At 40.7% G+C, this 26,316-nt stretch overlaps 1 long non-coding RNA gene across 1 annotated transcript; it reads left to right on the top strand.

Annotated features, from left to right (window-relative positions):
• Nucleotides 1–584: 584 nt before the first annotated feature.
• On the top strand, nucleotides 585–1,910 carry LOC130459095 (uncharacterized). The gene is made up of 3 exons (XR_008926996.1): nucleotides 585–898; nucleotides 1,091–1,141; nucleotides 1,230–1,910. It is a non-coding gene; the product is annotated as an uncharacterized lncRNA (long non-coding RNA).
• The last annotated feature ends 24,406 nt before the right edge of the window (nucleotides 1,911–26,316 follow it).

The raw sequence follows: 26,316 nt of genomic DNA, 5'->3' as shown, positions 1-26,316 counted from the left end.
GTCTTTTTGGAGAAGAATCACATTTCCAAAATGACAAGTGGGAGAAAAGTAGACCTCGAAGGAATTCGAGTCGAACAACAAACTCTAGAGAATGCTCAAGATGACATTCAGGATGAAACTCAGAGATCTTTAGAAGAATCTGGTGAGAATCATGGTCAATCTAGAAATGTTACCCCGCGTAGATTGCAAAGATATAGATCTCAACCGGAAAGGTACTTAGGTATTTTAACGAACGAGAGCTATGACGTTCTATTACTTGAAAGTGATGAACCTGCGACTTACAAACAAGCTATGACGAGCCCTAGCTCCAAGCAATGGCAAGAAGCCATGCTATTTGAATTAGACTCCATGTCTGAAAACCAAGTATGGGATTTGGTCGATTTGCCAGATGGCTACCAAGCCATTGGAAGCAAATGGGTTTTCAAACTGAAAAAGGGCAAGGATGGGAAACTTGAAGTTTTCAAAGCTAGATTGGTTGCAAAAGGTTACAGGCAAGTCCACGGTGTGGATTATGATGAAACCTCACTACTACAAATCCCGCTAATTCTCGACGATATCTGCTCGACGCCGAAGGTACAGCGTTGGTGAAAATTTGGGTCCGCGTATTTTATCGACGCGGTTTGTCGTCTTCTCTAAAAGTGGACACAGAAAGGCGTCGAGTACTTGGCACATGCTAGGCACGTGGTAGACTAATAGTACTCCGCTTCAAAAATTTTGGGGGAAAAACACCCACTCCCACCCCGTGTTAACTGAACCCTAGCCTCCCACTAATCAACTTCTCTCTCATCAATTTGTATTCTCGAAAAATCACAGATCCATCAACTAATTTCAACCACAGATCGAGGGCTCTTTGGTTCCTATTCGCGTTTTCCCTACGTTTGAAGCTTATCTTGCTGATGTAACTTGTAATTTTGTGTATTCCGCTGTTAATTTGCGATATCAAATTATGTTTTATATCTTCGTTTTTAATCCTTCCTCTTCGTAGATCTATTGTTCAATTCTAGGGATTTTAATTCATTATTTGGCAAGATTGGTTTCGTTTTTTATTTGGGTAATTTATTGGTTTTTTTATAACTATTTTTGTTACTAGATTGAAGATTTGGAAGGTAGCTTAGGAAATCGTTAACCGTGTTTGGTTGAGGTAATGAAATTTATTATGAAATATTCGAGTTTAATTCAGATTTGTGTATATATAGTTTATCTGGTCAATGGTTCCTGATGATATCAAGGAGAAGGCCAACAAACAAGAGAAGGCTTCAGTCATTGATGTCACTCAGTTCGGTTTTTTTTAAGGTTCTTGGTAAGGATGTTCTGCCTAATTCTCATCTTGTTGTTATTTAGGGTAATTTTATTTCTAAAATTGCTGAAGAGAAGATCAAGGCCGGAGAACGGTGGGGTTGTGCTTCTCGATCACTGCCTAAGTGTTCTTTATTTTTAGATATTACAATTTTGGTTATATATTTGTGTTAGGAGGAACATTTATATTCTTTTTGATCTATATCTGGGATTTGCTTTTGTTGTTCTTAATTCATTCCATTAAATGATATGAACTAGTTTTCAGCAAATTTGGTTTTTATATTTATGTTAAATCAGATATTTGGGATGTTCAAATTGTCTTCTTTTAATTTGATTGGATGATGCTTTATGGTCTGTTAAGCTTGAATTGAATCTTCTTTGGGTGTCCAAAAACAGTAACATATGGGCATTATTTACAGCAATTTGTTGTCTTGAGACTCAAGTGAGATTGAAGTGAAGCTTTAGTGGAAGGCAATTTTTCTGTCTCCTTGTATTTTGTCAATGAATATGGGTTCATTTATTGGTTTAATGAAATGAATTTCATAGTTTGACCATATTTGGCTTAAATTTTATGGCCCTTAGCACCACATGATTCCCAATAGCGAAATTACGGTCATATTCTACAGTAATTGAGTTCATTAAGCTGCCTGGGCTTAACAATTGTTTAATATTCTCTGTACGATGTTACTGAATTTGCAGATATGAGAAGAATATTTTTGTTTCAGTTTTTCAGTATGTGTACCGATTTATTCAATTATTATTACTAGCTTCTTTCAGATTTATTTTTTTCCATCTTTAGGGTTTTATCTGAGGATTTCATGTGTTCACTACAACAAAACACGCTAATTCTCGACGACATGAGCTCGACGCGGTACGTACAGCGTTGGGGAAATTTTTGGTCTGTCCTCAAGCCTTTTAACTGATTTGAAAAATCATCTATATGCTCCAGATATCATAACATGGTTTGATTCTTAAACTCCCCAGACAAAAAGCAACCTCATTCTCGCATTTCCTTATTTCATCTGATATTGTTCTCTGCAATCATAGTTGTAGGTTCAATCTGCAAGTAGCCTCGCAGTTTGTTTCGAGTCATGTTCTATTCAGTTCCAATTTATGACATGTCACTTGTCAATGGCCAGAGGGATTGCCTCTGTTCCAGGCCTGCCAGCTATGGAGATGACCAAGCGGCTCAACATCATGAACTTGCTCTTCCCACAAGGGATTGAATGAATACACTGGAGATCAAGGTAATTAGTTTTGATTCCATTTCTTTTACATTTTCACAAAAATCTATTTAAAAATTGTTTCCTTCTGATAAATATCAAGGCATGATATTTTCTAATGTAGTGCTAATCACTCTCATATATATTTTTTGTGAAGGAAATAATGCCCTTGGTCCAAGTATGCATTCAATGTTAAGTCTAATAAATGCGGTTCAGTATTAATTAACAAGTTAATAATTCAGTGAGATCAAGTGAGCTGAATGCCTAGCTAGAGGCCGCTTCAGTTCAAGTGGAATTAATGATATTAATCCACAGCTTACTCTTGACTGAACCCGTAGGGTCACACAAATAGTACGTAAACGGATCAAGTATTTAATGGTATTAAATACTCCATCTATGGATATTCGGAATCGACGGATCTTGGTTTCAGTGGGAGCTGAGATCGTCACAGGCAAGAAATGAATACTCCGGAAACGATGATATTGCCGGAAACGGAAATATGGATCGTATCGGAAATATAAATATTATCCAAGTCGTAGATGTTGCCGCAAACGGAAACATGGTACGTATCGGAAAATATTATCGGAAATGGAAATATTGCCGGAATCGGAAATATTGCCGGAAACGGAAATATTGTCAGAATCGGAAATATTATCGGAATCGGAAAATAATTCCGGAAACGGAAATATTAAATATTTGTTCGAAACGGAATTTAATTCCGGAATCGGAAATATTAAATATTGTTCGTATCGGAAATAAATTCAGGAATCAGGAATTTAATCGGAAGCGCGTCGTACGAATTAGCATCGGACGAGACTTGCTAGACGAAGGCCCAGCACGAAGCCAGGCCTACGCTCAGCAAGCCCAAGCGCCCAAAAACACGCTGCCAAGCCACGCCCGGTCCAGCGCAAGGCCAGGCCCAGCAATGGCCTTGGCGCGCGCGCGGGGCTGCGACGAGTGGGCTGGCGCTGTGCGTGGGCCGCAAGGCCTGCGTGCGGTGCTAGCGTATCACTCGAAGTGTGTTACTCGAATCCTAAGGCTACCGGGATTTGTCATATGATTAAATCTAATCCTAAAAGATTTAGTTTATTTAATTAGAGTCCTAGTAGGATTATAATTAAATAAATTAGTATCCTAATAGGATTCCAAATCCTTTTCCATAACATAATTAATAGATGCCTAGGGTCACATATTTACATCGAGTATTCAAGTATTCAAAGTGATTTTTGAGAGCAAAAATTCAGTCACACAATTGCCTATAAGTGCCGAAAATTCTAAGTACCTTAAGGGCGATCCTAGTTGGTCAAGCTTAAGGCAGATCCGGACGTGCTGTGGACTATCTACGGAGGGACAACACTTGGAGTCCTAAAGGATTGTTCTTGTTCGGTTCGGGCGCAGCTAGGGAAGGCACGCAACAAAGAGTATGCATCTAAACTATGCTAAATGATTATGTGTAAATAATATGCTTTCCTGGCTTTATGGTTTTTTCCGCATGATTTATGAATTGTCATATGTATCATAACCTAACAGTGGTATCACGAGCCTCTTATTATTTTCATAATCTAAATTGCATGAACATGGTTAAATATTACAAATTTGCAAGAATTAAAAGGGGTGATTAATTTTCATAATTGTTAATTAATTGCAAATTGCGTTTATTTAATTATACGTACGCAGTTTTTCGGCAGTTTCTTCGTTACTCATCCAAATCGAGTGATTTTTGTGTCAATTCCGTATGTAAAAGACATTCTAAAATTTTGACAAAATCAGTATTTTTCGGCCGAACCTAGAATTCTCAAATTCGAAGCCTAACTATGATTTTTTGGAGGTTTTAGTTTTTCGAATGCAAAATTTCGTAAATTTAAGATGTTAAATTAAATATTTGCGATTCTTGTTGATAAATCTTGAATTTTTGATTGACCTACTGTATATGTTTAACAAGTTTGAATGCCTAGCCTTGTTAATTATGCAATCTAATTTGTAATTATGATTAATTTGTTGTAAATTGGAATAATTTAGAATTAATTTGATTTTCATAATTAGTTATAATTTAATTAGATACCTATGATTAAAAACCACCATAAAAATTGTAAATTTATGTTAAATTTTAAATTTTTATGACCTAGACTTGAATCCATGTTAATCGGAAATCAATTGAATAATAAATTTTCGATTTTTCGCCCTGAAATTATGAAATTAATATTATTTATTAATTTGTCAGTAATTTTGAATATAAATTTTAAATTTTTTATGCGATTCACTCATATAACTTGCACGCACAAAGCAATGGACGCTACGTGTTACCCTTAAGGGGTGTTGTATAGTGCGGGCATGTGACGACGAGCAAGGGAGCTCGTCGCCCAAGCGGTACGAATGCAATGAGCAAGGCCATGGTGCACGAGCACAAGGCAGCAGCCCTGCCTTGTGTCGTGGGTTGTGTGCAATGGGCGAATGGGCGAGGGCGAGCGCAAGGCACGAGCAGTCGCGTGTGGGCAGCAAGCGAGCTGCGCCACAGCGCGCACCGCCTCGCGCAAGCGTGCGGAGACTCGTGCGCAGCGAGCGTAAGCTCGCGTGCCACGAGTGCTGCGCCAAGCATCGATCGCTCGCGCGCAGCGAGCGCTGTTGTGCGTGCGACGAGCGCTGCGCCCAGCGATGGCGTGCGAGTGCTTGTTGTGCGTACGACGAGCGCTGCGCCCAGCGATGGCGTGCGAGTGCTTGTTGTGCGTGCGACGAGCACTGCGCCCAGCGATGGCGTGCGGGTGCGTGTTGCGACGTGCGACGAGCGCTGCGCCCAGCGATGGGCTGCGGCAGCATGCTCGTGCGTCGAGCGCTGGCGCGCGCAGCGAGCACCATGCGTGATGCCTTGCGATGGTGAGCAGCAGTGATGCGAGGCAGCGCATGGGCTGCGCGCACATGGCCAGCGATGCGTGGGATTGTTGCGTTGCGATTAGATCGTTTTGAAATTTTTAATTTGAAATTTTCAGTTTACGTAATTTTAATTAATTTTAAAATTGATAATTTAAATTATTTTCTTGCATTTTAATTTTGAATATTGTAATTATAATAAATTTTATTTATTCTAATTATTTTACTAAAATTAAAATCATGAATTAATTTAAATACGACTGAAATTAAATTAAACTTTTGGATTCAATTATAAATTTATATGAGCTTTAAATTTTAATTAAATTTGTATGTTTCCGGTTAGACTAGAAATACATTTTTATGTTTAAAATTAGTAAAGCATATGAATTTATTGGTTTAAGTGGGAGCCCCTTTTAGTCATAAACTCTTGATTAGGTCTACAAATCCTTAAGGTTAAAACAGCTTGATTAGAATTAATAAGGACTGAATAATTTGTAGATTATTGGTGCCCTTGATTAATTGCTGCAAATGTTTATGTGATGCATAATGTGTTTTACTAACCAGCTATGTGGGCCATTCATGATAATGAATGGGTGAATGGTATATATTGTATATGTACTGTTTTGCAGGTTATGAAGTGACTAGTATTGCCCAAATAGGATAGAAAATATGGTCTGCGTACCATTTATTTGAATGTAATTGGTCTAAAGTACCAAAGTTGTTTTTCAATTCAAATATGGTCTGCGTACCATCAAATAGTTGTAATTAGTTTTAATTATAGCTTATTCTATTTGAAGAAAATGGTGCCTCCCACGGAGATTCTCAAGACGGACTTTGAAGTTAAAGCTTCAAGATGAAGTCGGGCCATACTAGATCACATTTATCTTATGCATGTTTTAAGTTATTTATTGCTTTTAAATATGTCTTAAAATGCATGAGATCAAAAGCTTGATTATGTTGCATGATTAAGGATTTTAGTTCACTTAAAATCTAACCAACATAGTAAGAGCCTTATGTTCCAAACTTAAAAATTGAGTTATAAGGTGCCATGCCAAAATATACACTTGCTTGGATATCCTTTACATCAATCTAGTAATAGTTTTCGCTCAGCGAGGTGTTACTTATTGGTCCTAAAGGGGCAAGGTACACAAATAATTGTGAGTACATGTTAGTTTTGGTGAAACTCAACGATATAAGTAAGGAGTCCTTTTATGTCGTGGCAAAATCGATAGGTTTACCTAATAAGTTCTTAGACGTACCTATCAACCAAGAATAGTTTCTAGACTATTAGCAAAAGGCTTTTGCTTACCTAAAATGTTTTAGAATTGAGTCGACAAACTGTGCTTAATTCTTCAATGGTTTTAGGGTCTTGGAATCATTTTATTCACACCTGCCGGAACACATAATTCGAATAAAATGCTAATTACTTGTTTAAATTGCATGATTGCTTTCATTTTCAAGTTATTATTCATGATAAATGTTTAGACTTTGCATGCTTCAATGTATGTTTTAATTATTGTTTATAATTAAATATCTTGCACTGCAATAAATCCTTTTAGAAAGGTAACAGTAAATTTCCTCGATTGGTAGTGAATCTAAGAACGATTCACGGAAATGAGAGAAAGTGAGCAATTTAAAATGTACGTTTCTTATAGCGACTTTTATGGTTGTTTTCGAACATCAAAGTCGAATGGCAAACCAATTGGTGCTTGTGAATTCAAAATACACTGTAGTTTTGAGATCATAAAGCATTGAGTTTAATACGCTCAGCTTTACCAATGGTCAACAACCTAATATCTTTGTCCATTTAATTCTCGAATGAGTCTAGTCCCTAGACATTCGAATAGATCGATGCTTAGAGAACTTTAGAAGCTTCTGGTAAGATCATCTAGTTGAAACTTAATATTCCACATAAATTAAATGGTAAGAACCTTGTTGGGGTGACATTGGACATGTCTAACAAAGTATAAAAGTCAACACTAAAGAATTCAATTCTTAAGACTATAAGAAAGGGTACAAGAAATAGGAAAACGAGGAACAAATGAAAGGAATTTACGATTCCGTTTCTACCTATAAGTTTATGTTTAAAGAGAAGTGACCTAGCAATCAAACTTCCTTGGTATCATATACCGCTTGAGGTTCTTACTTCGGTAATAACTCAAAAAATGGAAGCTAGGATACACTAATGACCTACAAGTGGGAAATGAAGCATGGCAATGCTACATTAGTTGTAGGGTCATCTAGTTTGTTTTAAGTCCTTTCAAAGGCTGGAACTTAATGGCTATTTTGTTCCATAATCAACATACCTAAATTTCTGTTTTCAAACACAGAAAGACTCACATTCAAGAAAAACAAAAACAATGTTTGTTTGTTTATTTGAATGAAATGGTCAATTACAGGTTGAGTCAATATGCTTGATTAAAACAAACAACTCTTTAAAGAACTTTACTAGGTTCAAATCAACCCCTTGATTTGAGTTCCGCTAATCTTTGGCATTGTTGCTTAGACCATATCAACAAGTTAACATTCAAAAGCTCTATTTTGATGGACTTTTGAAAGTTGATTGATTTCTAGATCATTTTAAGACAACTAGTCTTACTTGTTGAAAGTAACAAAAGATATGAACCATTGTTAGAACGCCTAGACAATAGAGTTCAAAGCTAAAGAAAGATTTTATGACTTTATTATTTCACATGGATTTGAGTGAATATAGGTTTATTTACTCAAATGTGATATAAGTTGAATCTGTTTGGCTAGTTCAAAGATTCAGAAGCATAAAATCCACTTGGCAAGAAATCATAAAGATCTAGGTTAGATCATGTTGATGATTACTTGAGACCAAATATGATCATCAATGGTTGTGTGTTGTAATTTCACAATCTAGGTCCATAAGATATGGCATATCTTAGTTGGAATAATCGAAGTCAATTAGTACTTGATTCGATTAATGATGAATCATAAGGACTTTTCCTATAATTTCTAAAACAAAATGCTCAACTACCACCAAACTAAACCAAATTCGTCAAAGCTATTGAAAAGTAATTTCAGAATAACTTTTCATAAAATATATCTAGAGAGTTGCAAAACTCAGTGGGAGCTTAGTGTTTGTCATTCGACAAACTAAGGCCCAAGTATAGATATATGTTTCATTGTGATTTATTCAAATGAGACACAAGGGTATTGTTTCTACCACGAATTTTTGAGAACATAATGTTTGTTTGCTCGAAATAATGTCCTTTTGGAGATTCGTTTCCAAAATGACAAGTGGGAGAAAATAGACCTCGAAAGTCTTCGAGGCGAACAACAAACATAAACGGACATTCCGGAGGCTTTTCGAAGTGCTTCAGAAAATCCGAACTTATTCTTTAAGGACTTTAGAAGTGGCTTTAAAGAATAGACATCTCTTAGAAGACTTTACAAGTGCTTCAAGGAGAACAGATTATTCAAAGGACTTTCAAGTGGCTATTTATATTCTATTGTTTGATGTTCTATACCGAAGTAGGCATAAAGTTCAGGTCACCGAAGCTATGCGATTCCTCTATTAGATAGTGAAGAAACCTACAACTTACAGTCAAACTATTATCATGTAGATTAATGAGTTTGTGACTTGTAAGAAAGCTATGACGAAACCCAGATTCCCTAAAATGGTTAGAGGCCATATATAGACTCAAATGTTTTAAATGGTTAGAGGCCATAAAACGTACTCAATGTTTTGATGACAAAATTGAAATTTTGTTGATTTGCAAGAATAGTTTCACACCTATTGGTTGCAAGTTTGTTTTAAGGATAAAAACCATCAAACATGAAATTGTGTTCACAACACAAAGCTAGATTAGTTGCTAAAAGGTTACAAGCAAATTCACGGTGTGGATTGTGTTGAAACCTCATGCATAATCGTAATGCTCAAGTCTATAATTCAAGCAATGATTGCATATTGGTACATATAGCAATTGGATAACAAAAACGTATTCCTCAATCAAATGTTGGAATAAACTATGTACATGGTATGTCATAGGATTTGTGGATCCAAATAAATGCTTGAAAAAGGAAAGCTAGCTTATAAAATCTAAGTACAGATTTAAGCAAGCAATTGGGAATTGGAATTGTATTTTAGTGAAGCTAATAAGTATTTTAGTGAAGCTAATAAGTATTTTAGTGAAGCTAATAAGTATTTTAGTTTCATAAAATGTACAGGATTCTTATAGACATATAAGAAGTTTAGTGGGAGTACGTAAAACTTAATTGGTCCTATGTGTATCACACACATATCTCTCTATTGAGAAATAACATTCAAATGCTAATGACTTAGATTTGAGATTATTCATCAATGATGGACCATGGCGGAACTTAGTACATACTGGGTATTAAGATCTATTTACAAAGATCTTATATTATTGTTTTGGATTAAGTAATAGCATTTACTAAATCAAACACGAAATACTCCATTGGAGATATTCGACCCATGTGAATAAATCTAAGTAAAGAATGTTTGAACTATGTATAAGCATTTACTAAGTTAAACATCAAAGGATCTGAGTAAGATTCTTAACCTATGTTATATGTCAAAGAATTTAGCTGGATTTAGTATCTACTGAAACTAGATGAGCTAAAGTTACATGAATAGAATTCAATTGGAATTATTCTGCAAAAGAATTTATCATGTATGATATAATATGAGGATCGCCAAAAACGTATCGTATTACTCTAGGCATGACGAACATATACCAATCTCTATTGATCTAAGTAAAGATCAACTAGATTGAGATCAAGAATACTTATGGTACTTGAAAAGGTACATAGGAATAGTTCTTGATCCAAGGAAATAAAGATATGCTAAATATTGATGCTACACGCATAAACACTGGCAAAGGATCAAGCAAGATTCCCTTGGAGTTAACCATTGGCAAGGACGAGCTATAGAGCATCGTGTTTTGAAAATGGCAACATGGATGCAAATTCGTACGATACGCTTCCGATTAAATTCCCGATTTCGGAATTTATTTCCGATACGAACAATATTTAATATTTTCGATTCCGGAATTAATTTGCGTTTCGAACAAATATTTAATATTTCCGTTTCCGGAATTATTTTTCGATTCCGATAATATTTCCGATTCTGACAATATTTCCGTTTCCGGCAATATTTCCGATTCCGGCAATATTTCCATTTCCGATAATATTTTCCGATATGTACCATGTTTCCGTTTCCGGCAACATCTACGACTTGGATAATATTTATATTTCCGATACGATCCATATTCCCGTTTCCGGCAATATCATCGTTTTCCGGAGTATTCATTTCTTGCTTGTGACGATCTCAGCTCCCACTGAAACCAAGATCCGTCGATTCCGAATATCCATAGATGGAGTATTTAATGCCATTAAATACTTGATCTGTTTACGTATCATTTGTGTGACCCTACGGGTTCAGTCAAGAGTAAGGTGTGGATTAATATCATTAATTCCACTTGAACTGAAGCGGCCTCTAGCCAGGCATTCAGCTCACTTGATCTCAATGAATTTTTAACTTGTTAATTAATACTGAACCGCATTTATTAGACTTAATATTAAATGCATACTTGGAACAAGGGCACTATTTCCTTCATGTAGCTCCTTTCTAATATTCAATTCCTTTAAGTCAGCCCGAGCCTTAGGACCGTCTTTTGTCTTCTTAGGAATATTCAATAACGTGCTAATCAGACTATCAAATACATTCTTTTCGATATGCATCACATCTAAAGAATGCCTAACAAATAGAAATCTCCAATAAGGAAGATGCCAAAAACCGGAACACTTCTTGTATCCCTGTGTAGGAAGGGCAACTTTATTTTTCTTCAACTTGCCAAATGTAATTTTAATGTCTTTTACTTTTTCAAACACTTCTTGGCTAGTAAAGACTTTTGGAGGACTTTCAAATTTTGTTCCCCATTAAAAGCCTTTTTTAGTTTGCGGTACGGATGATCATGAGGAAGAAATAGACGATGATCAAAGTAGACTTGTTTTCCCGATGCTTTTACCCACCTTCCCTTCCAATTACCATCTTCACATATAGGACACACACATTCTCCTTTCACATTATAACCAGAAAGATTACTATATGCTGGATAATCTTGCATAGTGCAGAATAACATGGCTCTTAAATTGAACATTTCATTCCGACTTCCATCAAACACTTCAACCCCTTTTTCCCACAATAACTTTAAATCGTCAATAAGAGGTGCCAAGTACACATCAATGTCGTTTTCTGGATGTTTTGGCCCAGATATAAGAATTGACAGGATAATATACTTTCTTTTCATACATAAGGAAGGAGGTAAGTTGTAAGTCACCAACATGACCGGCCAAATACTATAGGTGCTACTAAGGGAACTATATGGATTCATACCATCAGTAGACAATCCAAGGCGTAGGTTTCTTTCTTTTTTACCAAAATCATCGAACTTTCCATCAATAAATTTCCATTGCGGAGAATCAGCTGGATGTCTTAGTAACCCATCATTTTTTTTCCGACCAAATTTATGCCATGTCAACTTCTCTACATCTCCTGCATATGCATACATTCGTTTGAACCTTTGTATTATTAGAAAGTACCACAAAACCTTAGTCGAAACTCCTTCCTTTTTCTTGTACCTCGAGTCATTGCACTCAGGGAAATTCTTTAAAGCTTCAAATTCAACTTGATACAGTATGCAATCGTTAGGACAAGCATGATTTTTTTCGTAATTCAAGTCTGTTGTGCACAACATCTTTTTTACCTTATATGTACGGCTAGGCAAAACATTTTCGGGTGGAAGTGTGTCTTTAAACACCTTAAGGAAAGCCGTAAAACACTGATCCGTCACACTATGACCCACCTTCACATTGTAAAGCTTAACTATAGTCGATAGTTTTGTGTACTTACTCTCTTTGAATAAGGGCAGTTCAGAATCAGTCAACAATTCCTCTATCACCTGAGGATCATTATCAACTATTTCATGAAGTTGATCCATCATTTCCTCCAAGGTACCACCTTCATCCGTATTATCGCCTTGATGGGCAGAAGTTTCTTCCCTTTTTTCACCATGACGATACCAATGAGTATATCAAATTCCCATTTACTCAAATGGTTGAGTATTTCGTCAACTTTGTGATGCATAAGATTGTGACACATATAACAAGGACAAGGCAACCTATCACGACCTTCACTATTATTATCCAAAGAAAATTTGAGAAATTCCATAACTCTAGCTTTGTATTTTGGGTCCCCCAATTTTGTTGTTGTTATCCAACTTCGATCCATTTCTACAAACTAGCAAGTTCCGTAAAAATAAAACACATAATTGTAAATACCATATAAAATGCAATTAAGGGCATTGGGTCCTTATCGAACATGAACCCCCTTTATAATAAGTTCAGACATACTCAAATGTTAAAAAAAAAGTTCAAATAGTTTAAGGTATGAAACAAGGTACGATAATTTAAGGTATGAATCAAGCCATAATTATACCAAATCTTTCAGAATTTGTTTAAATGCATATAAGGCGGATTAAACATTCATTAGGAAGGAGATTAAATATTTATTAGGCAGATTAAACACTTGAGCATGATAATTTAGGAAGGAGATTAAACATTCATTAGGAAGGAGATTAAACATTCATTAGGCAGATTAAACAGGAGATTAAAATAAGAAAAAATAACGTAATGCCAGAACTCCAGCACTATCAGTCTGTCACCAACCCAGCATAATGCCAGTAACAGAACCCACAAATATCAGAAAATGCTAACACAATTTGTTTCTTTCAATTTTTTCTTTCAACGTAATATCAAATTTTTCTTATTTCTTTCAAATACATTGAAAATCTATTCTAATACGAATTACAACAAGAATTTCATAGTTAGGCATTACAATCTGATAATTAATAATATTGAAAGGATAAATTAGTAGAACAAAATGCTAACCTCGAAATTCAAAGGGGTAGAACGTTGCTTGCGGTTGCCGTACAATCTCGACGGCAGTGGTGGTGGCGCAGTTTGGGGTCGGCGCAGCTTGGGGTCGGCGGTGGTGGTGAATTAACGGTGATTGCAGTTTGTGAGTAATAAGGAGTAGATAAGACTAATTAATAAGGTTTTGCAGAGTTTTGCGAGAGACAGAGTTCTCAATTTTGAGTTTTTTAGATATGCCGCCTAATTTCCCAAATATTGGTTAGTTACTTTTTTAAAATTTTTTAATTGGCATATACTACACACTAGCACGTGACTTCTCTATATGTTATTACTTTTTTTTTAATTGGTATATACTACACGGTAGCACACAGTAGCACGTGACTGCTCTATATGTTATTAGCATCTTTTTTTTATTTTTCAGGATAAAATATATATAACAGTTAAGTCTCCTTGGCGCTCTATATTCTTTTTCACATGAAACTGTCAACACAAATAACCACTCTATATAATCCCGTGAAACGCTTATCACACTTGACCGCTTTATATTCAACGTTTCTTATTCCTATTTTTGTACTAGTGCATCTACTTTGTAGAGATTTTGCCTGACCTATTCTCTGATTTATAGCATGGCATTGACAATTCCTCTGTATCAATTTATAGACAATGAAATCCAAAAGTAATAGCAATGTAAAGAGAGGTGACATAGTGAACCACCTCCCTGGATTTTTATGAGGTTTCTGCCCTTTTTTTCATAAATTGATGGTAATTTCATAATGATTTTAATATTTTGGAAAATGTAGTTTCTTTGGGATTTAGTTGTATAAGCAATTTTGGAAAAACCAGTTCAAGTTTTGAAGATGTGAATTTGGATGCTTTAAGATGGGCATTAGATGGTATATTATTCTATCTAATTGATGATGCATTTATATGAATAAAACAAACCCGCAAATATTTTTATTAGAGTTGATTAATTGGTGTTGGTTTATGTAGAGTATGATTTTTGATGTTGATCTTATCCTAATACACGGTTTTGGAGCTTGTACGGGATCATATCCAGAGAGGGCAGAACATAAATGACAGAGCAAACCCTGACACCCAGGGCACACCCAAGTCAAAGAAAGACTCTAAACCCCAAGCCAAGTATATGCAGCCCAGGCAGATCAAACCTCCCCAGATCACGTGTAAAGACACAGAGCAGAGCTAGGCAAAGCTGCATCAGTCCAAGAAGGGACCTGCAGGCTAAACGACAACGACAAGGAATAAAGTACATCGCCGTCATACACGTGGCGGCATCTGAGTAGGCCAAAGTACAGAATAGTACGCCTATAAATAGCACCCACATCATTCATGATGGGACAGATTCTTACACACGGTACTTGCTCCACCTTCTCTCTATATTCCCTCTCTAAAGACTTCTTACCTATTTGCTGACTTAGGCATCGGAGGGGGTTTCCTCGGTTAAACCCCCGAGGTTAGCTCACGTTTGCTCTGCTTGACAGGGCCAAGGCACTCCGGAACGTCCTCCCAGTTCCATACTCCGGAACAAGTGGCGCTAGAAGGAGGGGACTTCCCAGACCTTGCCTCTAAAAGACCTACCCTCCCACAAAATGACTGAGTCAAGCGAACCAATAATCCAGCAAATAGAACCACCCACCTCTAGAAACAACCAGAGAATCACAAACGTACCTTTGTTCGGCATGCCTCAGAGTCTTGGTCCGCCAAGAGAGACACCACAACCCAGAGCTATGGCAACCCCCAGCCAGGGCCAGGGCATCCCAGTTCCAACCAGTGCCTCACTAGCACGGTTGGGGGCACAGTTCTCACCCGACCAGATGCGCACAGCCATAGAAGTCCTGACCTTCCTTACCCAGACAACACCGCAAGCCCAGGTCATGAGGACAGCCCCAGAGGTTGAGGTTGAGCAGAGGAGGAAACGTCCCAGACCCCAAAACAGTCCGAACGTCTGGAGGAGGAATCTGCAGCAGGAGATGGAAGGGGCTGACAGCCAAGAATATGAGGCAGAAAGTATCACGCCTAGCAGAGCTCAACCCAGAGCGAGAACTGAACAAGCACCCAGCCAGAGGCACCACTCCGGATCAGGTATGCCAAATCCCACCCGAGCAATAGTTAAACCTGATAATTCCCCTTTCTGTGATGAGATACTCTCGGAAAAAATGGAAAAGATAAAAATGCCCACCTGCAAATATTCCGGAAAGTCAGACCCAACGAATCACCTCTCTGCCTTTGGAGGACACATGATGCTATATACCAACACAGACTCTATGTGGTGTAAGGTTTTCCCTTCCACTCTGGAGGGGATGGCACAGAGCTGGTTCGGTAAAATACCCAAGGGCACCATAACCTCTTTCCGGCAGTTAGCCATCTTGTTTCGCACCCAATATGTGGCAAACATTGCCAGAGAAAGGATGACAGGGGAGCTGATGTCAGTCATCCAAGGACCTCAGGAATCTCTGAGGGAGTACATATCCAGATTCAATATGGAGGCATCGAATATACCCAAGTTACAGCAAGAGGTAGCAGTCCTGGCTATGATGACTGGTCTGCGGGATGGAGAATTCAAGAGTTATCTGGGCAGAAAGTCATTCACAACCCTGGCAGAGGTACTGGGGAAGGCAAATGAATTCATAAAAAGTGAAGAGATTGGCAGAGCAACCTCACGACGATATGTAGCAAGTGAGAACAATTACGGTAGTCAGAGCAGAAAAGAGCCATACAAAAAAGAATACCCAGACAAAAGGGAAAATCAGCAGCCCAGAAAAGATTGGCACGGGCAGGTCAGAGGAAGGGGTAGTGAGTTCAAAACTGAAAAGCGAGGCAAATTCAATGAATACACTCCTCTAGTTGCATCCAGAACCCAGATTTTTGCTATCAGCAAGGAGGATGAGAAATGGCAGAGACCACCGAAAATGTACAACAAATACAGGGACACGAAGAAGTACTGTGATTTTCACAAGGATCATGGTCATCTCACAGAGGAATGCACTCACTTGAAAGATAACATTGAGGACCTGATCCGAAGGGGGTACCTAACACAATTTAAGGCAAAGAGCTCATACAGCAGGACCTACGAAAACAGGGATGATGAGGGTCGATTTGATAATAGGAAGACAGAGCAAAAACAGAACCACCCAGCAGAGCAGAAGAGGTCGAATGATATACTGGTCATAACAGGAGGACCAGTCTACGCTGGTACTACAGCCAGCGGTGCTAAGGCCAGTGTGAACGAATTCAAACACCAGGTTAATTACCACAACTCAGGAAAATGGCCTGCTCCTCCAAAAATCCCACAGTGCACTTTTACTGAAGATGATTGCAAGGGCATAATTTATCCCCATGATGACCCAATGGTGTTAGCTCTGGATGTGGCTAACAGAAAAATCCATCGAATCCTGATAGACGGAGGAAGCTCTGCAAACATTCTATTCTGGCCAGCTTTCCAAGAGCTGCAGATTGAAGAGAAGCACGTAAAGCCAGTTAGCTACCCAGTAATTGGTTTCACAGGAGCAACGGTGATACCAGAAGGAATAGTTAGCTTACCTGTCCAAATTGGGCAGGGGAAAGATATCAAGGATGTCATGGTTGATTTCATGATAGTCAAGGTACCCGCAGCATACAATGCCATTCTGGGCAGACCATTTATTCATGATGCAGGAGCAGTGGTGTCTACTTATCACCTCACCATGATGTACACAACGAATGATAACAGATCAGCTAAGGTCAGGGGAAACCAAGAGCAGGCTAAGAGATGCTACCACACAGCCCTGAAACAGCCACCCAGACCCCCGCCCCTGGCAGAGGCAGACATTCCCTTGTCCAGAAAGAGAAAGAGAGCAGAGCGTAAAAAAGACGCACTACTGGACATGGAGAATTTTGAGCATCGTGAAGAAGGACTGTTAAAACCAGCCCCAGCAGAAGAAACAGAAGAGATAGAGCTGGAGGAAGGAGTAGAGGACAGAACAGTCCGAATTGGCACAGATATAGACCTTTCCCTGAGGGTAAATATCATCGATCTGTTGCGAGAGCACGCGGACATATTTGCCTTCTCTGCCGACGAAATGCCAGGGATTGATCCCAACGTCATGGTCCACAGGTTGAATGTTAATAGAGAAGTCAGACCGGTGAAACAGAAGAAGAGAGCTTTTTCGACAGAGAAGAATGTAGCCATCCAGGAAGAAATCAGCAAACTATTAGCAGCCAAATTCATAGAAGAGTGTGATTACCCGGAATGGTTGGCTAACGTTGTGATGGTAAAGAAAGAAAATGGTCAATGGAGGATGTGCGTAGACTTTACAGACCTAAACAGGGCTTGTCCGAAGGATTGCTACCCGTTACCCAGAATAGATCAACTGGTGGATTCCACCAGCGGGCATGCCCTGCTGAGTTTCATGGATGCCTTTTCGGGCTATCACCAGATCAGTTTGTTAGAATCAGACCGGAAAAAAGCCGCCTTCATCACAGACGCTGGAGTTTACAACTACAGGGCTATGCCATTTGGTCTAAAGAACGCAGGGGCCACATACCAGAAACTGGTAGACAAAATATTTGCAGGACAAAAAGGCCGAAACGTGGAGGTGTATGTAGATGATTCCATAGTCAAGAGCAAAAAGGAGGGTGATCACATTAAGGATCTGAAGGAAACTTTTGCAACATTGAGGCAATTTGGTATGAAATTAAACCCAAAAAAATGCGTGTTCGGTGTTAAGTCTGGAAAGTTTTTGGGATTCCTGGTCAGTCAAAGAGGAATTGATGCCAACCCAGAAAAAGTAGAGGCCATACTCAACCTACCAGAACCAAAAAACATACGAGACATCCAGAGGTTGACTGGGAAAATGGCAGCACTCACCAGGTTCATCAGCAAGTCCGCAGACAAGTCTCTCCCCTTTTTCCAGGTGCTAAAAGGAAACAAAACATTTAAGTGGGGAGAGGAGCAAGAGAAAGCATTCAAGGAGGTGAAGAACCATTTGAAAAGCCTCCCAACCATAGCCAGACCAGAAGTGGGGGACATATTACAGCTATACATCTCTGCCTCCAAGAAAACTGTAGCAGCAGCTCTGGTAGTCGAGAAGGATAAAATCCAGCAGCCAGTCTACTTTGTCAGCCACATCCTCAACCCAGCAGAACAGAGGTACCCCCTGATTGAAAAAATGGCCTTCGCCATCATGATAGCTGCCAGGAAATTGAAACCATACTTTGACGCGCATAAAGTGCAAGTGTTGACTAATCAGCCTTTAGAGAAGTCATTGCAGAGGCTAGATACCTCTGGTAGACTCCTGAAATGGGCAGTGGAACTCTCAGAATATGACATCGAGTACAAACCCAGAACCGCCATAAAAGCACAGGCACTGGCAGATTTCATTGCAGAGGCATCATACGAGGAGGAGGAAGAACCATTGGGGACTTGGCAGATCTCAGTAGACGGCTCCGCCGCAGTCACAGGGTCGGGCGCAGGTATCATAATGGTGTCACCAGAAGGCAACATTTTCGAATATGCTATAAAATTTAAATTCAAAGCTTCAAATAACGAAGCAGAGTATGAGGCGGCAATCGCAGGAATCCAGATGTGCAAAGCAGCAGATGCTAAGAAAATAGTGCTCAAAACCGATTCACAGCTGGTGGCCAGCCAATATAGAGGCGAATATGAAGCCAGAGAACCGTCTATGCAGAGGTACTTGGCCTTGATGAAAGAAGCAGTAGCCCAGCTAGAAAGCTTTGAGATTTAACTGGTTCCCAGGGCAGAGAACAGTCAAGCAGACGCCCTATCCAAGTTAGCAAGTTCGACGCTACAGGACTTGGAAAGAACAGTGATGGTAGAGGTCCAGGAAGAAAAGAGCATTGACAAAAAGCCTTTAGTCAACTTCATTGACACTGAGCCACAGTGGTATGACAGTATAGTCTCATACAAGCTGGGAAGGGGCCTTCCCACAGCAGAGCAAGAGCAGAAAAAAGTAAAACGAAACGAGCATTGGTTCGTCATTTACCAGGGTAAGCTGTACAAGAAATCGTTTTCGTTGCCTCTGCTGAGATGCATATCAGCAGAGGAGTCACAACGAGTCATTGAAGAAATACACGAGGGAATATGTGGAAACCACATAGGCGGCAGGACATTAGCCTTGAAAGCTCTCAGAGCAGGATATTATTGGCCAACCATGGTAAGTGATTCTCAAGCATATGTTAAAAAGTGCGACAAGTGCCAGAAATTCGCCCCAGTGATCAACCAACCCTCTAATGACTTACAGCCAATCATCAACCCCATACCATTCGCCCAGTGGGGAATGGATATTCTGGGACCATTCACAGCAGCAAGCGGGGGAAGAAAATTCCTGATCGTGGCAGTTGACTATTTTACTAAGTGGATCGAGGCAGAGCCCACTAAAAGCATAACAGCCAAGCGGATGAAGGATTTCATCTGGAAGAACATTGTGACAAGGTTCGGCATCCCAGAAAGTTTGTTCTTCGATCATGGAACACAGTTCGACTGCACTCCTATAAAGGATTATTGCGCTGAACTAAGAATAAAATTCGCATACGCATCTGTGTGCCATCCCCAGAGCAATGGTCAGGCAGAGGCAGCAAATAAACAAATCCTGGGAGCACTGCGAAAGAAGGTAGAAGATTTTAAGGGTGCATGGGCCGACCTTATTCCAGAGATCTTATGGTCCAACAGGACCACTGAAAAAGAAGCAACAGGAGAAAGTCCTTACAAACTAGCTTTTGGGGCTGAGGCGGTCCTGCCTGTCGAAGTAGGTCTACCTAGCTTTAGAGTGCAGTACTATGAGGAAGGCACTAATGAGCAGCGTATGAGGGAAGCATTAGATCTCTTACCAGAAGTCAGGCTGCAAGCAGAACTCAAGTTGGCAGCAAACAAAGAAAAAATGAGCAGGGCATACAACAAGAGGGTAAAGCACAGACCTATGCAAGTGGGGGATCTGGTCCTCAGAAGAACAGCTGCCACTGGAAAGGGAAAGGCAGAAGGAAAATTCTCTGCCAATTGGGAAGGACCTTACCAGATCACAAAAGAGGTAGCCCCAGGCTCATACCATCTAATGACGATGGAAGGAAGAGAATTGAAGAATAGCTGGAATGCCAACATGCTAAAGAAATACTATGTATAGACACAAGAAGTTAATACTATAACAAGGCAATAGAAGCCAGAGTAGTTCTTCACTTTTGTAATTTTCCACGCTTACAAGCATAATAAAAATTGGCCCAGCTACCTTCGATAAGAAGAAAGTGCGTCAGGTCTCTTGGAAAGGTAAAAGGTGAACGGCTAAAACTCGTAAAAAAAAAAAGGGGGGAAACGCTACCCACGAATAACTTGGTCTGATCAACCAAGTTATTGGGTAAGTTTTTTCTCAACGAGATTTAAGCAAAAACGTTTCTCGAGCTTTGTCCTGGCCAAAGCCAGGACAATTCAATAATACGCAGCCAAAGTAGGCTGGAATAAATATGAAGATAATTTTTGAGCTTTGTCCTGGCCAAAGCCAGGACAATTCAATAATACGCAGCCAAAGTAGGCTGGAATAAATATGAAGATACTTTTTGAGCTTTGTCCTGGCCAAAGCCAGGACAATCCAATAATACGCAGCCAAAGTAGGCTGGAATAAATATGAAGATACCTTGTGAGCTTTGTCCTGACCAAAGCCAGGACAATTCAATCATACTCAGCCCAAAGAAGGCTGAAGTAAATACAAAAACACTTCTCGAGTTTTGTCCTGGCCAAAGCCAGGACAATTCAATAAGGCACAGCCAAAATAGGCTGAAGCAAATGCGAAAACACTTCTCAGTTTTTGTCCCGGCCAAAGCCAGGACAACTCAACAATACACAGTCCAAAACAGGTCGAGACGAATATAGAAATACTTTTTGAATTTTGCCCTGGCCAAAGCCAGGACAATCAAGCATGCAAAGTGGGCCAAATGGAAATATGGGGGAAACAAAACAATAAAAAAAAAATTTTGCAAGCAAAAAGCAACAAGGTAAAAGGCAACATAAGCACGACGAGTTAACAAACAACGGGACCGGCGGCTATACCTCAAAAACTTATGCAATGTACAGCCCTACAAAAATGGCCACTGTTGATCAAAACTAAAAACGATAAAAATTATCCCAGAAACAAATTCTTACTCTCCACGCAGGGAGGACAAAAACAACCAGAAAATAAACTACGCATTGGCTGAGGTAGTGCAAGATGAACATGGGGACAGCCGCCTGTGCCATTATTGCCCAACATCATCTTCAGCATCAGACAGAGGCAATTCCCCAGGGTGAACATTCTCAACACAATGATCAGGCACCCCATCATCTTCTGGCACCGCACCGCCCGCAGCTAGAGACGCTTGCTCGGCCTCCCTCTTCTTTCTCAAAAGCTCAACATGGAGCCCAGCCAACCAAGCAGCTTCGATTGGAGACCAGTCAAGATCAGGATGCTTCTCTTGCACTATTAGCGAAGCAGCCTTCCACCCGCCATCATAGCTCTGAGTGCGCAGAGCATACTGCTCATCTGACCGACGGAAGTCGCGAACGGCAGCCGCAAGCTGATCTTCGATGGAGTTCTGCAGTTGGGCCATCTCATTGTCATGAGACTGCTCAACAGAGAGAAAGTCTTGCTGGAGAGCCTCAATTTTCTGCTGTCCGGTGACCAGATCAATTTGGGCCTGAGAAAAGCTAGCCTGCAGCTGATCACGCTCTTCAGTAACAAGCTTCAATTGATCATTAGCCGAAGTAAGACAAGTCGAAGATAACTCCAGATCAGCAGTGAGCTCCTCAATTCTCTTCTTTTGGGCCTCTATGTGAGCAACGTTGGCAGCAAGTCGTTTCTGGTAGACTATGAAGACTTCTGTCAACAACAGCGTTGCCACACTAAGAACACAGAAAAAGAGACAAGCATTATAAGTTGGTGCATAACAAAAGAAACGAACCAATGTACCAAAGGAGAAGAGAAGTAAACCAAGTATACCTCCATGACCTTCTGGCAGGCATTCGCCCCAGGAGTATACAAACGCTCTTTCGGCAGGTCGCTGGGCAACTGCAGACCTCTTAACATCCTCAGGGCAAGCGTCCCGCCTTTCTCAGGGTAGTTCCCATATAAGCTTTCTGACTCGGACACATCCCAGCGCGGGACAAAAGTACGATCCAAAGCAGCAGGACCAGAGAAGATAGCAGCCAGCTCGGGGTCGGCCTGGGGACGAATGTCGAGAAATTCTTTCTCAACAAACTCCTTATGCCGACCCGTGATATGCAGGTCAAGATCATCAGCAGCCAGATCACTTCCTTGAAGCTCGTGCTCCAAAAACTGTCGAAGAGAGCTACCAGAAGTGTTGCTACGATGGGGATCAGCCGCAGAAGGGGAGGCTCGAAGTTGCTCAGCTCCGCTATCAAACCTAGGTTGTTTCCCAGGACGCTGAACAAAAGGTGGCTCCTCAGCTTCGATATCCACAGGCTCCGACGCAGAGCCCGAACAACCTGGCTGGTCACATACCTCACCAGCCACCTCCCCAAAATCATGGCCTGCATCCTCTGTCGGAGCTGCGAGCCCAGCCTCGAAATCGGCTCGGTCACGACGAGAGCCTGACAGAGCACCACGATGGGAAGCTCCGCGAGAGGTCTGCCCTCGACGAATAGGAGTGCTCGCAGAACCAGTGTTTGTAGAGGAAACCACTCGAGACACTCGGGGAACGATCCCAGAACCGCCACCCCGACCAGAACGGCGTGTAGAACTTCTCCTGCTGCCCTCTATTTGGTCAGCCAAAATTTGATACCCATTCGCAGCAGGATCGGGGGGAGCAGCGCAGATGAAAGAGCCATCAGCCCGAACACCCAATTCCTCAAGATTCAAGAATTGACGACCTAAAACAAAAAAAAAAGGAGTAAGCAAAAAAAAAAAAAAAAAAAAAAAAAAAAAAAACTCGCACAAAGAGAAAAGAAAACGTGAAGTGAAAAAGTAACACAGAACTAACCTTGAGGGTGAGTAGAACAAAGAAACATAGCGGACAGCACGTCATTCCGCAGAACATAACTTGAATGCGGAAGCCAAACACGAGGCAACCGCCCAACCTCTTTACCAGCAGCATTAAACTTGGGCTCAGATGAAAAATGCTCAAAAGCCCTCTCCTCCAAGACAGCACCATCCAAAATCTCGACTCCCTCTAGCCGAGTCCGAGGTCTAACAAAGCCCCGAGCAACAGGAAAGTCAGCAGGGACAGCGAGCCAGTAAAACCTATCCTTCCACTCCTTTTGGCCAGTAGGCATCCCATGGCAGGTCAATCTTCCACGATTGCAATAGATGGAAAACCAGCCAATCTTGTTCCCAGTACCTCTGTTGCGCAGATGATGGACTCGCTTGCAGAGAGAAAGGGTCTCAGGAAACTCCAAAAACCGGCAGACCCAAATATAGCTGATCAAAGTACGAACAGCGAAGGGATGGAGCTGAGCTAAGCAAACGTTGAAGGCACGAAGAATCTTCACCAGGGTAGGATCCAGAGGAAAGCGCAGACCAAAATCCAGACTATAGGCATAAACGCCTATGCACCCCTCTGGTGGATGAGTAATCCGAGCATCATCGTCTGGCACGATGAGTCGATAACCATCAGGCAGACCATAAAACTCTTTACCAACAACAGCGTGATTCTCTTTTCGCGCATCATCAGTCCACTTAGTGTTCAGCTTCGCGTGTAAGGGACCAAAAGCAGAGGCTTCAGAAAGGTAGGGTGTCGAATCCCCAGGAACGACATTCTCTTCCACGTAGTTGGGAAAAGGCCTCATCTCATTCACCTGGGCCAAAATATCCTCCCCACCAGCTTGCCCACCCACGGAAATAGTGACATGGTTGGCCATCATAGAACGAAAAATAGATTCCCGGCGTCTGTAAACACGCAAAGACAGTTCAGACTCATTAGCTCCAGCAAGCTGTTCAAAATCATCTAACCAGGCCTGTTCAGACAGAGGCTGAACATCAAGCCCTGGGGGGACATTGGACGGCGGATTTATCCTAACTATCCGCGACAGATAATCATGGCGCATCTCCCTAAGAGTTTGACGTAAAGATGGGGACAGGTCGGCCGTAGAGTCAGGACACCCAGAATCACCCGCATCTGGGGGGGGCGGCTCCTCCCCAGAGGATTCATCGTCAGAGGACAAAGGAATCACAACAGGCACAGAGCGAGACAAAACATCATGCATTGATTTGGTTCTGTGCTCAGCAGAAGCCCGAGTCTCCTCATCAGAAGATAAAGAGACAGAGGAGGGAGAAGAGGTAACATAGGAAGCAGAGGAAACGCTTTTAGCGCCCGAGCTACTAAGGTTTTGGCTATCAGATGCATCAGACATTATGAACTGAAAGTCACAGGACAAGGGAAAAGGGCACAAAAGTAAATAACAAAAAAAAAAAGGGGGAAAAACTACTCAACAATGGCGGAAGTTCAAAAACGACTTAACAATGGCGAAAAATACCAGAAATTGAAACCCCAAAGAAAGACACTAAAATCAAGCGAACAACAAACAAAAGTCGTGCAAAAGAATCGAAAAAACAGCAAAAAATAGAAACTTACCGGAAAAAGAAGATAGAGTTAGAATCAAAAGAAACACAGCAACGAAAACCTCCCTTCGCGAAATGGCAAACGAAAACACGAGGGGCAAATGACCGCCACAAGCAACAAGAACACTAGCAATCGACCGGAAAAGTGACGGCAAACACAAAATGTGCAAAAGATCGAATTTTGAGAAGACTTTTGCAAATAACAAGCAACGGAAAATGAGAGCACTCGAATGTTTTTCTCAGAAACACCAAGGAGAGAGAAGGTAAGAAATGAAGATGAAGAAGGAAGGAAGTTACTTTTTTCTCTTTAAAAGCCAAAGAAGAACGGCTAGGATGCGAGCAACGATACAGTTGCACAAGCAGGATGAAGGACACGTGTAGACCTCAATACAACCAAACTTAATCATGATGAAGGACGGTCCAGATTGAGCGACGATTCCAATTGACTCTTCGGATGGGCAACGCGTGGCACGAGGAAAAGCCGGTTAAAATCCCCAAAATTTCTTACCATTCAGAAAGCCCGCCCAAAAAAAAAAAAAAAAAAAAAAAAAAAAAAAAAAAAAAAAAAAAAAAAAAAAAAAATAGATCTACTCTGGAGGGACTGGTAGGAAGAAAATACACAGCCAGGACAAAAGCAAAAAACCAACAAAACAAGCATTGCAGCCCCAAAGAGTCCAGATCAAGGACAGAAGAGCAGACCTGACTTAAAAGGTCAACTCTACTCTTGAGGGACTAGTTGTACGGGGTCATATCCAGATCAAGGACAGAAGAGCAGACCTGACTTAAAAGGTCAGCTCTACTCTTGAGGGACTAGTTGTACGGGGTCATATCCAGATCAAGGACAGAAGAGCAGACCTGACTTAAAAGGTCAGCTCTACTCTTGAGGGACTAGTTGTACGGGATCATATCCAGAGAGGGCAGAACATAAATGACAGAGCAAACCCTGACACCCAGGGCACACCCAAGTCAAAGAAAGACTCTAAACCCCAAGCCAAGTATATGCAGCCCAGGCAGATCAAACCTCCCCAGATCACGTGTAAAGACACAGAGCAGAGCTAGGCAAAGCTGCATCAGTCCAAGAAGGGACCTGCAGGCTAAACGACAACGACAAGGAATAAAGTACATCGCCGTCATACACGTGGCGGCATCTGAGTAGGCCAAAGTACAGAATAGTACGCCTATAAATAGCACCCACATCATTCATGATGGGACAGATTCTTACACACGGTACTTGCTCCACCTTCTCTCTATATTCCCTCTCTAAAGACTTCTTACCTATTTGCTGACTTAGGCATCGGAGGGGGTTTCCTCGGTTAAACCCCCGAGGTTAGCTCACGTTTGCTCTGCTTGACAGGGCCAAGGCACTCCGGAACGTCCTCCCAGTTCCATACTCCGGAACAGAGCTAGTTGTTTTTTAGCTTGATTGTACTCGATCTAGGATGATCAACCATTTCCCC

The sequence above is a fragment of the Spinacia oleracea genome, chromosome 2 (genome assembly GCF_020520425.1).
Source record: "Spinacia oleracea cultivar Varoflay chromosome 2, BTI_SOV_V1, whole genome shotgun sequence".
In the NCBI taxonomy this organism is placed as follows: domain Eukaryota; kingdom Viridiplantae; phylum Streptophyta; class Magnoliopsida; order Caryophyllales; family Amaranthaceae; genus Spinacia; species Spinacia oleracea.
Note: the sequence above shows the minus strand (reverse complement) of the source record. Positions and strands in the feature narration are given on the sequence as shown.